At 47.0% G+C, this 12,936-nt stretch overlaps 4 non-coding genes across 4 annotated transcripts; all 4 read left to right on the forward strand.

The window, feature by feature from the left end:
- Positions 1-8,703: 8,703 nt before the first annotated feature.
- LOC141239260 (U2 spliceosomal RNA) lies at positions 8,704-8,894 on the forward strand. Its single transcript, XR_012304664.1, has one exon. It is a non-coding gene; the product is annotated as a U2 spliceosomal RNA (small nuclear RNA).
- Positions 8,895-10,009: 1,115 nt separating this feature from the next.
- LOC141239261 (U2 spliceosomal RNA) lies at positions 10,010-10,200 on the forward strand. Its single transcript, XR_012304665.1, has one exon. It is a non-coding gene; the product is annotated as a U2 spliceosomal RNA (small nuclear RNA).
- Positions 10,201-11,315: 1,115 nt separating this feature from the next.
- On the forward strand, positions 11,316-11,506 carry LOC141239262 (U2 spliceosomal RNA). Its single transcript, XR_012304666.1, has one exon. It is a non-coding gene; the product is annotated as a U2 spliceosomal RNA (small nuclear RNA).
- A 1,115-nt stretch (positions 11,507-12,621) lies between these two features.
- LOC141239263 (U2 spliceosomal RNA) lies at positions 12,622-12,812 on the forward strand. Its single transcript, XR_012304667.1, has one exon. It is a non-coding gene; the product is annotated as a U2 spliceosomal RNA (small nuclear RNA).
- The last annotated feature ends 124 nt before the right edge of the window (positions 12,813-12,936 follow it).

Below are 12,936 nucleotides of genomic sequence, written 5' to 3' on the forward strand. Positions count from 1 at the left end.
AAGTACAGTGACAGTGTTGCTTACTGTACTTGTCATTTAGTGTAAAGGATTTATTAAAAAAAATATTAGTGTTTTCGTGCACCGTCTCTTTAAAAAAGCCGGCCGGCAATTCAGCATCTGTACCCGACAATTTATAACAGACAGAATAGAGCTTCACACATAGATTAGATAGATAGAAACATGTCAGTCACATATATATGAAGTACAGTGACAGTGTTGCTTACTGTACTTGTCATTTAGTGTAAAGGATTTATTAAAAAAAATATTAGTGTTTTCGTGCACCGTCTCTTTAAAAAAGCCGGCCGGCAATTCAGCATCTGTACCCGACAATTTATAACAGACAGAATAGAGCTTCACACATAGATTAGATAGATAGAAACATGTCAGTCACATATATAAGAAGTACAGTGACAGTGTTGCTTACAGAACTTGTCATTTAGTGTAAAGGATTTATTTAAAAAAATAATAGTGTTTTCATGCACCGTCTCTTTAAGAAAGCCGGCCGGCAATTCAGCATCTGTACCCGACAATTTAGAATAGAAGGAATAGAGAATCACACATAGATTAGATAGATAGAAACATGTCAGTCACATATATATGAAGTACAGTGACAGTGTTGATTACTGTACTTGTCATTTAGTGTTAAAATAAAGGATTTATTTAAAAAAAAATTGGCGTGGGGTTCCCCTTAATTTTAGGCTCTAGCGGAGGTTAAGCAGACAGCTGGGGCAAATGTTTGAAGCCTGGGAAGGGGGTAATACCCACGGAGCTTCCCAGGCTACTAATATCAGCCCCCAGCTGAATACCTAGCCTTTACTAGCTATTAAAATGGGGGACCCCCCGAAAAAAATGACGTGGGGTCCCCCCTAATTTAATAGCTAGCACAGGCTAGGCAGACAGCTGGGGGCTGATATTAATAGCCCAGGAAGGGTGCCATGAATATTGGCCCCCTCCCAGGCTAGAAACACCAGCCGTCAGCCGCCCCAGAAATGGCGCATCCATAGGATGCGCCAATTCTGGCACTTAGCCTCGCTCTTCCACGCTGCCCTGGTGCGGTGGCAGGGGGTAATAGGGTTGGGGTTGATGTCAGCTTATAATGCCAGCTGACATCAAGCCCAGGTTAGTAATGGAGAGGCGTCTATAAGACACCCCCATTACTAACCCCATAGTCAAAGTTAAAAGAAAACACAAACACCCAGAATAAAGTCCTTTAATTGAAATAAAGACACAATTCTTTATTGTTCTAAATTAAACCATACTTACCATCACGCCCATTCCAGCTGAAGCCAACGATCTCCTGCAATAAAAGAAAAATAATAAAGCAACCTCATCCTTACCTTTCGATGGTTCCCAGGACAGCTCCAGCTCTGCTACATCGAGATGACAGGCTGGACCGCAGCAGAAAGCTGCCATCCAGCCTGTCATCCCGCAGACACTGAGAAGCGCAGGCATGCTTGCGCTCCTCAGTGTCTCTCTGTGACGTCATCCAGATGAGCCGAGTTCATGTCCAATGAACTCAGCTCACCTCATGCACGTCACTGACAGCGTGGGAAAATTCTCCTGCACTCAGCGCTTCAGCGTGAGAATTCTCCCACGCTGTCAGTGACATACATGAGGTGAGGTCATGTCCAATGAACTCAGCTCACCTCATGCACGTCACTGACAGCGTGGGAAAATTCTCACGCTGAAGTGCTGAGTGCAGGAGAATTTTCCCACGCTGTCAGTGACGTACATGAAGTGAGCGGAGTTCATTGGACATGACCTCGGCTCATCTGGATGCCGTCACAGCCAGACACTGAGGAGTGGAAGTATGCCTGCGCTTCTCAGTGTCTGCGGGATGACAGGATGGATGGCAGCGTTCTGCTGCGGTCCAGCCTGTCATCTCGATGTAGCAGAGCTGAAGCTGTCGTGGGAGCCATGGAAAGGTAAGGATGAGGTTGCTTTATTATTTTACTTTTATTGCAGGAGATCGTTGGCTTCAGCTGGAATGGGCGTGGTGGTAAGTATGGTTTAATTTAGAACAATAAAGAATTGTGTGTTTATTTCAATTAAAGGACTTTTTTCTGGGTGTTGTGTTTTTTTAAATACTTTACTAGAAATTCATGGTGGTCATGTCTAATATTGGCGTGACCCCATGAATTTTGGGCTTAGGGCCAGCTGATAATGCCAAGCTGGCCTTAACCCCTTTATTACCCAGTGAGCCACCGCACCAGGGCCCTGGATGAGTTGGGTACAGCGCCAGAAGATGGCGCTTCTATGAACGCGCCATTTTCTGGGGCGGCTGCGGACTGCAATTTGCAGCGGGGGTGGCCCAGAAAGCTTGGGTCTCCCTGCGCTGCGGATTCCAGCCCCCAGCTGCCTAGTTGTATCTGGCTGGGCACAAAAATAGGGCGAAGCCCCACGCATTTTTTTTTAAAATTATTTCATGAAATTCATGGAATAATTAAGAAAAAAAGGGCTTCCCTATATTGTTGTGTCCAACCAGGTACAAATAGGCAGCTGGTGGTTGGGGGCAGCCCATTCCTGCCTGCTGTACCTGGCTGGACACAAATATAGTGCGAAGCCCCACGTCAATTTTTTTTTAATTATTTCATGAAATAATTTTTTTAAAAAAGGGCTTCCCTATATTGTTGTGTCCGGCCAGGTACAAATAGGCAGCTGGTGGTTGGGGGCAGCCTGTTCCTGCCTGCTGTACCTGGCTGGACACAAATATAGGGCGAAGCCCCACGTCAATTTTTTTTAAAATAAGTCCTTTATTTTAACACTAAATGACATTTGAGGAGTTAATAAGGATGCAGTCCCTAAATTATTATTTATTTTTTAATTAATTTTTCCCAAAACTTTTGACGTGGGCTTCGCCATATTTTTGTATGCCAGCCAGGTACAGCATCCAGCTTCTATGAACGCGCCATTTTCCGGGGTGGCTGCGCACTGCAATTTTCAGCGGGGGGAGGGGGGGGGGGCAGAAAGCTTGGGCCTCCCTGCGCTGCAGATTCCATCCCCCAGCTGCCTAGTTGTACCTGGCTGGACACAAAAATAGGGAGAAGCTTCACGTATTTTTTTTTTTTAATTATTTCATGAAATTCATGAAATAATTAAGAAAAAAAGGGCTTCCCTATATTGTTGTGTCCAACCAGGTACAAATAGGCAGCTGGTGGTTGGGGGCAGCCCGTTCCTGCCTGCTGTACCTGGCTGGACACAAATATAGTGCGAAGCCCCACGTCAATTTTTTTTAAATCATTTCAGGAAATTCATGAAATAATTTAAAAAAATTGATGTGGGGCTTCGCCCTATATTTGTGTCCAGTCAGGTACAGCAGGCAGGAACGGGCTGCCCCCAACCACCAGCAGCCTATTTGTACCTAGCCGGACACAACAATATAGGGAAGCCCTTTTTTTCTGAATTATTCCATGAATTTAAAAAAAAAAAAACGTGGAGCTTCGCCCTATTTTTGTGTCCAGCCAGGTACAACTAGGCAGCTGGGGGCTGGAATCTGCAGCGCAGGGAGGCCCAAGCTTTCTGGGCCCCACCCGCTGCAAATTGCAGTCCGCAGCCGCCCCGGAAAATGGCGCGTTCATAGAAGCGCCATCTTCTGGCGCTGTACCCAACTCATCCAGGGCCCTGATGCGGTGGCTCACTGGGTAATAAAGGGGTTAAGGCCAGCTTGGCATTATCAGCTGGCCCTAAGCCCGAAATTCATGGGGTCACGCCAATATTAGACATGACCACCATGAATTTCTAGTAAAGTATTTAAAAAAAACACAAACACCCAGAAAAAAGTCCTTTAATTGAAATAAACACACAATTCTTTATTGTTCTAAATTAAACCATACTTACCATCACGCCCATTCCAGCTGAAGCCAACGATCTCCTGCAATAAAAGAAAAATAATAAAGCAACCTCATCCTTACCTTTCCATGGCTCCCACGACGGCTCCAGCTCTGCTACATCGAGATGACAGGCTGGACCGCAGCAGAACGCTGCCATCCAGCCTGTCATCCCGCAGACACTGAGAAGCGCAGGCATACTTCCACTCCTCAGTGTCTGGCTGTGACGGCATCCAGATGAGCCGACAATGAACTCGGCTCACCTCATGTACGTCACTGACAGCGTGGGAGAATTCTCCTGCACTCAGCGCTTCAGCGTGAGAATTTTCCCACGCTGTCAGTGACGTGCATGAGGTGAGGTCATGTCCCATGAACTCGGCGCACCTCATGCACGTCACTGACAGCGTGGGAGAATTCTCACGCTGAAGCGCTGAGTGCAGGAGAATTTTCCCACGCTGTCAGTGACGTGCATGAGGTGAGCTGAGTTCATTGGACATGACCTCGGCTCATCTGGATGACGTCACAGAAAGACACTGAGGAGCGCAAGCATGCCTGCGCTTCTCAGTGTCCGCGGGATGACAGGCTGGATGGCAGCGTTCTGCTGCGGTCCAGCCTGTCATCTCGATGTAGCAGAGCTGAAGCTGTCCTGGGAACCATGGAAAGGTAAGGATGAGGTTGCTTTATTATTTTACTTTTATTGCAGGAGATCGTTGGCTTCAGCTGGAATGGGTGTGGCGGTAAGTATGGTTTAATTTAGAACAATAAAGAATTGTGTCTTTATTTCAATTAAAGGACTTTTTTCTGGGTGTTTGTGTTTTTTTTAAATACTTTACTAGAAATTCATGGCGGTCATGTCTAATATTGGCGTGACCCCATGAATTTCGGGCTTAGGGCCAGCTGATAATGCCAAGCTGGCCTTAACCCCTTTATTACCCAGTGAGCCACCGCACCAGGGCCCTGGATGAGTTGGGTACAGCGCCAGAAGATGGCGCTTCTATGAACGCGCCATTTTCCGGGGCGGCTGAGGACTGCAATTTGCAGCGGGTGGGACCCAGAAAGCTTGGGTCTCCCTGCGCTGCAGATTCCAGCCCCCAGCTGCCTAGTTGTACCTGGCTGGACACAAAAATAGGGCGAAGCGCCACACATTTTTTTTTTTAATTATTTCATGAAATTCATGGAATAATTAAGAAAAAAAGGGCTTCCCTATATTGTTGTGTCCGGCTAGGTACAAATAGGCAGCTGGTGGTTGGGGGCAGCCCGTTCCTGCCTGCTGTACCTGGCTGGACACAATTATAGGGCGAAGCCCCACATAATTTTTTTTTAATTATTTCATGAATTTCCTGAAATAATTAAAAAAAAATTGACGTGGGGCTTCACACTATATTTGTGTCCAGCCAGGTACAGCAGGCAGGAACGGGCTGCCCCCAACCACCAGCTGCCTATTTGTACCTAGCCGGACACAACAATATAGGGAAGCCCTTTTTTTCTTAATTATTCCATGAATTTCATGAAATAATTAAAAAAAAAAAAACGTGGAGCTTCTCCCTATTTTTGTGTCCAGCCAGGTACAACTAGGCAGCTGGGGGATGGAATCTGCAGCGCAGGGAGGCCCAAGCTTTTTGCCCTCCCCCCCCCCGCTGAAAATTGCAGTCCGCGGCCGCCCCGGAAAATGGCGCGTTCATAGAAGCTGGATGCTGTACCTGGCTGGCATACAAAAATATGGCGAAGCCCACGTCAAAAGTTTTGGGAAAAATTTATTAAAAAATAAATAATAATTTAGGGACTGCATCTTTATTAAGTCCTCAAATGTCATTTAGTGTTAAAATAAAGGATTTATTTAAAAAAAAAATGGCGTGGGATCCCCCATAATTTTAGTCTCTAGCGGAGGTTAAGCAGACGGCTGGGGCAGATGTTTGAAGCCTGGGAAGGGGGTAAAACCCACGGAGCTTCCCAGGCTACTAATATCAGCCCCCAGCTGAATACCTAGCCTTTACTAGCTATTAAAATGGGGGACCCCCCAAAAAAAAATGACGTGGGGTCCCCTCTATTTTAATAGCTAGCAAAGGCTAGGCAGACAGCTGGGGGCTGATATTAATAGCTCAGGAAGGGTGCCATGAATATTGGCCCCCTCCCAGGCTAGAAACACCAGCCGTCAGCCGCCCCAGAAATGGCGCATCCATAGGATGCGCCAATTCTGGCACTTAGCCTCGCTCTTCCACGCTGCCCTGGTGCGGTGGCAGGGGGTAATAGTGGTGGGGTTCATGTCAGCGCCAGCTGCCATGAAGCCCAGGTTAGTAATGATGGCCGTCTATATGACACCCCCATTACTAACCTACAAAGTGTTAAAAAGAAAAAACACACTACACCCAGAAAAAAATAATTTATTTGAAATAAAACACCATTTTATTTAATTCTTAGTTTACTAAAAAAAAAATAGTTACCTGTCCACGTTCCTGCGCTGATCTCCCATGCACAGCTGTCACATCTGGAGATGGTGACAGCTGTGCATGGCTGCTGTAAGCTCACGCTGCCGGGAACACGTCCGCTCCCGGCAGCGGGAGCCACTGACTGAGGTCACCGGAGTGCATTCAGGCAGCGCAGCTCCGGAGACCTCCTTTACGGCAGTGCTGTACCGTGGGAATTTCTCACGATACAGCAGTGCCGTAAAGGAGCTAACCGGAGCAGCGCTGCCTGAACTCCGGTGAACCCTTACGGCCCCGTCATTCTAGCGGCGGCAGCGGTTCAGAGCGGTCACATTCTATGTGGCTGCTCTGAACTGGAGATCTTCGTGGGACACTCGTGGACTACTACGGAGGGGTAAGGATAAGGTTGTGGTTTATTATTTTAGATTTTATTACAGGAGATCGATGGCTTCGGGGAATTAGGTGTCTAGGTGAGTATAGGTGTAGTTTTTTATTTTTTACTTTATTTTAGGTGGCGATCGGCGGGGACAGGTAATGTATGAACTAATTTCTTTTAGGTAACCACTGGCCACCAATGACATGTATTTAACATTTATTGGGGACACAGTAGGGCAATTTAAATAGCAGGATCAGGCTGATGGGAACTACTGCTCCCATCGAGCTGATCCTGCTGGCAGGAGTGGACGGGGGACAGACATAGGCCGATGGGAGTAGTAGTGTCACATCGGCCTATGTCTGCCCGCACACACACCCGCACACACACCCGCACACACACCGCACACACACACCCCGCACACATCGCACAGACACACCCCGCACACACACACACCCCGCACACACACACACCCCGCACACACACACACCCGCACACACACCCGCACACATCGCACAGACACACCCCGCACACACACACACCCGCACACACACCCGCACACACACACCCGCACACACACCCCGCACACACACCCCGCACACACACCCCGCACACACACACACCCCGCACACACTAATCATGACGGGTCCGGGAGGTGAGGCTGACCTGTGCGGCCGTGGGAAAGTTGATGTGAGTTCATGCAGTCAAGCATGAACTCACATGAACCCTCTGAGGGCACCGCGGCTACTTCAAATGAACAGCTGATCGGCATCACCTGATACCTCAGCTGTTCATTTGAAATAACCGGCGGGAAAGCGCAGCACAGAACGGGAAAGCCGGCGGTGAAGTCTTTTCACTGCCGGCTTCCCCGCCCGGGTCCTTCGCTCCTTGGAGCTGCGCTCCCCGCCCGGTCCTAATTTACGATCGGGATGGGAGGTGGCGAGGGGAGCGGAGGATCGGGGTGGGAGGCTGCGGGGAAGCAGTATGGGGCTGCGTGATTGTTTAAAAGCCGGCGGCTTTTTACCGCGCGCCGGCTTTTAAACAATCAGGAGAATTCTCCCACGCTGGGATGGCATTCTGATGACAAGCTGGATCGCGCTGCCATCCAACTTGTCATCCTTCACAGACACTGCAGAGCGCAGGCATTATGGGAACTTCCGATTCCGGTATTCGATATTATAAAAGTATCGGAATTAAGTATCGGAATTCCGATACAGTGAATATCGGCCGATACCCGATATTTCAGTATCGGAATGCTCAACACTAGTGGTGAGATAAGCTGCACAATATAATTGACCTTTCAGTATATTGTTGCACACACACCATCTATTTAGCAAATGCCCTTGTTATCAACAGCAGCCTTTTAAACTCACCCGAGCTAACAGGTATGTGCGCTGGTTACACTGCTGCGCTTAAAATTTCTTTTTTGGTTTGCTACAATGCCTTTTCTGAAACGTTGTCTCCTTCTGCTGGAACACTGACTTCTTTCATTTAATGCCTGCAGACTATAAAAGAGAACCCAACCCAAAAAGTTTGGTTGATTAGTCTGTGGCATTCTGTTAAACTGTTGCTTATGGCGGTCTCTGTGAGCTTCTCAGCGACATTCAGCCAGCCAGGTATCCTGCCTGCAGTAGATGGAATGTGGCAATGGAACGCTGGCTGCGCGTGTCATAATAGGCTCTGAGCCTTTATATACCTGTGCACAGCAGCAGCCACCTTCAGTCTGCTGCTGGACAGCCAGCAGCAGCAGCAGCAGGAGAGGTATGTAATCAGGAGCCCTCCTGCTAAGGGTAGACAGCTGCTCGTTCCACCCCACCCCCCGCCTTAATTGGTTCTCCTCCCTTCCAACGGTGTTGAGGCGGGTGGGAACAGCAGGGGGTGAAGGTGCTGTGTTTAAAGAGGTGGAGTTATGCAGATCTAAAACGCGTGGATTGCAGCAGCAGCAAGCCGAAAAGTGCAGGCATGTAAGGGATCTAGAGGTTGACAACATGTCTTCTTAACGGGAGTCCAGGAGCTCATCTCCACAAATGGACTTTTTAGGATCCTTGGGTGGCTCCGTAGTTTGAAACCAATTCTGGTTATCGCTTCTCGGCCTTTTGGCTAAGATCAAGTGTAGTATCTGTTCTTATCAGTTTAATATCTGATACGTCCCCTATCTGGGGACCATATATTAAATGGATTTTTAGAACAGGGAGATGGAAAAAGAGCTTGCTCTGTCCACTCCACGCATTGACCTGGTATTGCAGTATCTCCAGGACCGGTGCACCCCTTCTTTAATGCAGTTTCTAAAATCAGAAAGAATTGAATTCAATGTTTTTTGTTCATTTTGCTTGTTTGTCGGATTTTGGGATGGACTCTTTGGCTCTGCTTTTCTTCTCCTCATTGGATTTTTCATGTTCAAAGTTGCAGAAGCCAGATTACAAGCTCATTTTGGTTCAACTTCAGCAACTGTGCATTGCATTGCCATGTAATGTGATGCAATGCTATCTTTCTAGCTCTCCCTTTCTACTTCCTTTTGGATAAACAGACATATTAGGCAAGCATTTTGGAGCTTTCACCTAAATAACTACAGGTGGTGAGATAAGCTGCACAATATAATTGACCTTTCAGTATATTGTTGCACACACACCATCTATTTAGCAAATGCCCTTGTTATCAACAGCAGCCTTTTAAACTCACCCGAGCTAACAGGTATGTGCGCTGGTTACACTGCTGCGCTTAAAATTTCTTTTTTGGTTTGCTACAATGCCTTTTCTGAAACGTTGTCTCCTTCTGCTGGAACACTGACTTCTTTCATTTAATGCCTGCAGACTATAAAAGAGAACCCAACCCAAAAAGTTTGGTTGATTAGTCTGTGGCATTCTGTTAAACTGTTGCTTATGGCGGTCTCTGTGAGCTTCTCAGCGACATTCAGCCAGCCAGGTATCCTGCCTGCAGTAGATGGAATGTGGCAATGGAACGCTGGCTGCGCGTGTCATAATAGGCTCTGAGCCTTTATATACCTGTGCACAGCAGCAGCCACCTTCAGTCTGCTGCTGGACAGCCAGCAGCAGCAGCAGCAGGAGAGGTATGTAATCAGGAGCCCTCCTGCTAAGGGTAGACAGCTGCTCGTTCCACCCCACCCCCCGCCTTAATTGGTTCTCCTCCCTTCCAACGGTGTTGAGGCGGGTGGGAACAGCAGGGGGTGAAGGTGCTGTGTTTAAAGAGGTGGAGTTATGCAGATCTAAAACGCGTGGATTGCAGCAGCAGCAAGCCGAAAAGTGCAGGCATGTAAGGGATCTAGAGGTTGACAACATGTCTTCTTAACGGGAGTCCAGGAGCTCATCTCCACAAATGGACTTTTTAGGATCCTTGGGTGGCTCCGTAGTTTGAAACCAATTCTGGTTATCGCTTCTCGGCCTTTTGGCTAAGATCAAGTGTAGTATCTGTTCTTATCAGTTTAATATCTGATACGTCCCCTATCTGGGGACCATATATTAAATGGATTTTTAGAACAGGGAGATGGAAAAAGAGCTTGCTCTGTCCACTCCACGCATTGACCTGGTATTGCAGTATCTCCAGGACCGGTGCACCCCTTCTTTAATGCAGTTTCTAAAATCAGAAAGAATTGAATTCAATGTTTTTTGTTCATTTTGCTTGTTTGTCGGATTTTGGGATGGACTCTTTGGCTCTGCTTTTCTTCTCCTCATTGGATTTTTCATGTTCAAAGTTGCAGAAGCCAGATTACAAGCTCATTTTGGTTCAACTTCAGCAACTGTGCATTGCATTGCCATGTAATGTGATGCAATGCTATCTTTCTAGCTCTCCCTTTCTACTTCCTTTTGGATAAACAGACATATTAGGCAAGCATTTTGGAGCTTTCACCTAAATAACTACAGGTGGTGAGATAAGCTGCACAATATAATTGACCTTTCAGTATGTTGTTGCACACACACCATCTATTTAGCAAATGCCCTTGTTATCAACAGCAGCCTTTTAAACTCACCCGAGCTAACAGGTATGTGCGCTGGTTACACTGCTGCGCTTAAAATTTCTTTTTTGGTTTGCTACAATGCCTTTTCTGAAACGTTGTCTCCTTCTGCTGGAACACTGACTTCTTTCATTTAATGCCTGCAGACTATAAAAGAGAACCCAACCCAAAAAGTTTGGTTGATTAGTCTGTGGCATTCTGTTAAACTGTTGCTTATGGCGGTCTCTGTGAGCTTCTCAGCGACATTCAGCCAGCCAGGTATCCTGCCTGCAGTAGATGGAATGTGGCAATGGAACGCTGGCTGCGCGTGTCATAATAGGCTCTGAGCCTTTATATACCTGTGCACAGCAGCAGCCACCTTCAGTCTGCTGCTGGACAGCCAGCAGCAGCAGCAGCAGGAGAGGTATGTAATCAGGAGCCCTCCTGCTAAGGGTAGACAGCTGCTCGTTCCACCCCACCCCCCGCCTTAATTGGTTCTCCTCCCTTCCAACGGTGTTGAGGCGGGTGGGAACAGCAGGGGGTGAAGGTGCTGTGTTTAAAGAGGTGGAGTTATGCAGATCTAAAACGCGTGGATTGCAGCAGCAGCAAGCCGAAAAGTGCAGGCATGTAAGGGATCTAGAGGTTGACAACATGTCTTCTTAACGGGAGTCCAGGAGCTCATCTCCACAAATGGACTTTTTAGGATCCTTGGGTGGCTCCGTAGTTTGAAACCAATTCTGGTTATCGCTTCTCGGCCTTTTGGCTAAGATCAAGTGTAGTATCTGTTCTTATCAGTTTAATATCTGATACGTCCCCTATCTGGGGACCATATATTAAATGGATTTTTAGAACAGGGAGATGGAAAAAGAGCTTGCTCTGTCCACTCCACGCATTGACCTGGTATTGCAGTATCTCCAGGACCGGTGCACCCCTTCTTTAATGCAGTTTCTAAAATCAGAAAGAATTGAATTCAATGTTTTTTGTTCATTTTGCTTGTTTGTCGGATTTTGGGATGGACTCTTTGGCTCTGCTTTTCTTCTCCTCATTGGATTTTTCATGTTCAAAGTTGCAGAAGCCAGATTACAAGCTCATTTTGGTTCAACTTCAGCAACTGTGCATTGCATTGCCATGTAATGTGATGCAATGCTATCTTTCTAGCTCTCCCTTTCTACTTCCTTTTGGATAAACAGACATATTAGGCAAGCATTTTGGAGCTTTCACCTAAATAACTACAGGTGGTGAGATAAGCTGCACAATATAATTGACCTTTCAGTATGTTGTTGCACACACACCATCTATTTAGCAAATGCCCTTGTTATCAACAGCAGCCTTTTAAACTCACCCGAGCTAACAGGTATGTGCGCTGGTTACACTGCTGCGCTTAAAATTTCTTTTTTGGTTTGCTACAATGCCTTTTCTGAAACGTTGTCTCCTTCTGCTGGAACACTGACTTCTTTCATTTAATGCCTGCAGACTATAAAAGAGAACCCAACCCAAAAAGTTTGGTTGATTAGTCTGTGGCATTCTGTTAAACTGTTGCTTATGGCGGTCTCTGTGAGCTTCTCAGCGACATTCAGCCAGCCAGGTATCCTGCCTGCAGTAGATGGAATGTGGCAATGGAACGCTGGCTGCGCGTGTCATAATAGGCTCTGAGCCTTTATATACCTGTGCACAGCAGCAGCCACCTTCAGTCTGCTGCTGGACAGCCAGCAGCAGCAGCAGCAGGAGAGGTATGTAATCAGGAGCCCTCCTGCTAAGGGTAGACAGCTGCTCGTTCCACCCCACCCCCCGCCTTAATTGGTTCTCCTCCCTTCCAACGGTGTTGAGGCGGGTGGGAACAGCAGGGGGTGAAGGTGCTGTGTTTAAAGAGGTGGAGTTATGCAGATCTAAAACGCGTGGATTGCAGCAGCAGCAAGCCGAAAAGTGCAGGCATGTAAGGGATCTAGAGGTTGACAACATGTCTTCTTAACGGGAGTCCAGGAGCTCATCTCCACAAATGGACTTTTTAGGATCCTTGGGTGGCTCCGTAGTTTGAAACCAATTCTGGTTATCGCTTCTCGGCCTTTTGGCTAAGATCAAGTGTAGTATCTGTTCTTATCAGTTTAATATCTGATACGTCCCCTATCTGGGGACCATATATTAAATGGATTTTTAGAACAGGGAGATGGAAAAAGAGCTTGCTCTGTCCACTCCACGCATTGACCTGGTATTGCAGTATCTCCAGGACCGGTGCACCCCTTCTTTAATGCAGTTTCTAAAATCAGAAAGAATTGAATTCAATGTTTTTTGTTCATTTTGCTTGTTTGTCGGATTTTGGGATGGACTCTTTGGCTCTGCTTTTCTTCTCCTCATTGGATTTTTCAT

Source organism: Phyllobates terribilis, unplaced genomic scaffold (assembly GCF_046119375.1).
Source record: "Phyllobates terribilis strain yellow unplaced genomic scaffold, ASM4611937v1 Scaffold_769__1_contigs__length_694716, whole genome shotgun sequence".
Taxonomy (NCBI): domain Eukaryota; kingdom Metazoa; phylum Chordata; class Amphibia; order Anura; family Dendrobatidae; genus Phyllobates; species Phyllobates terribilis.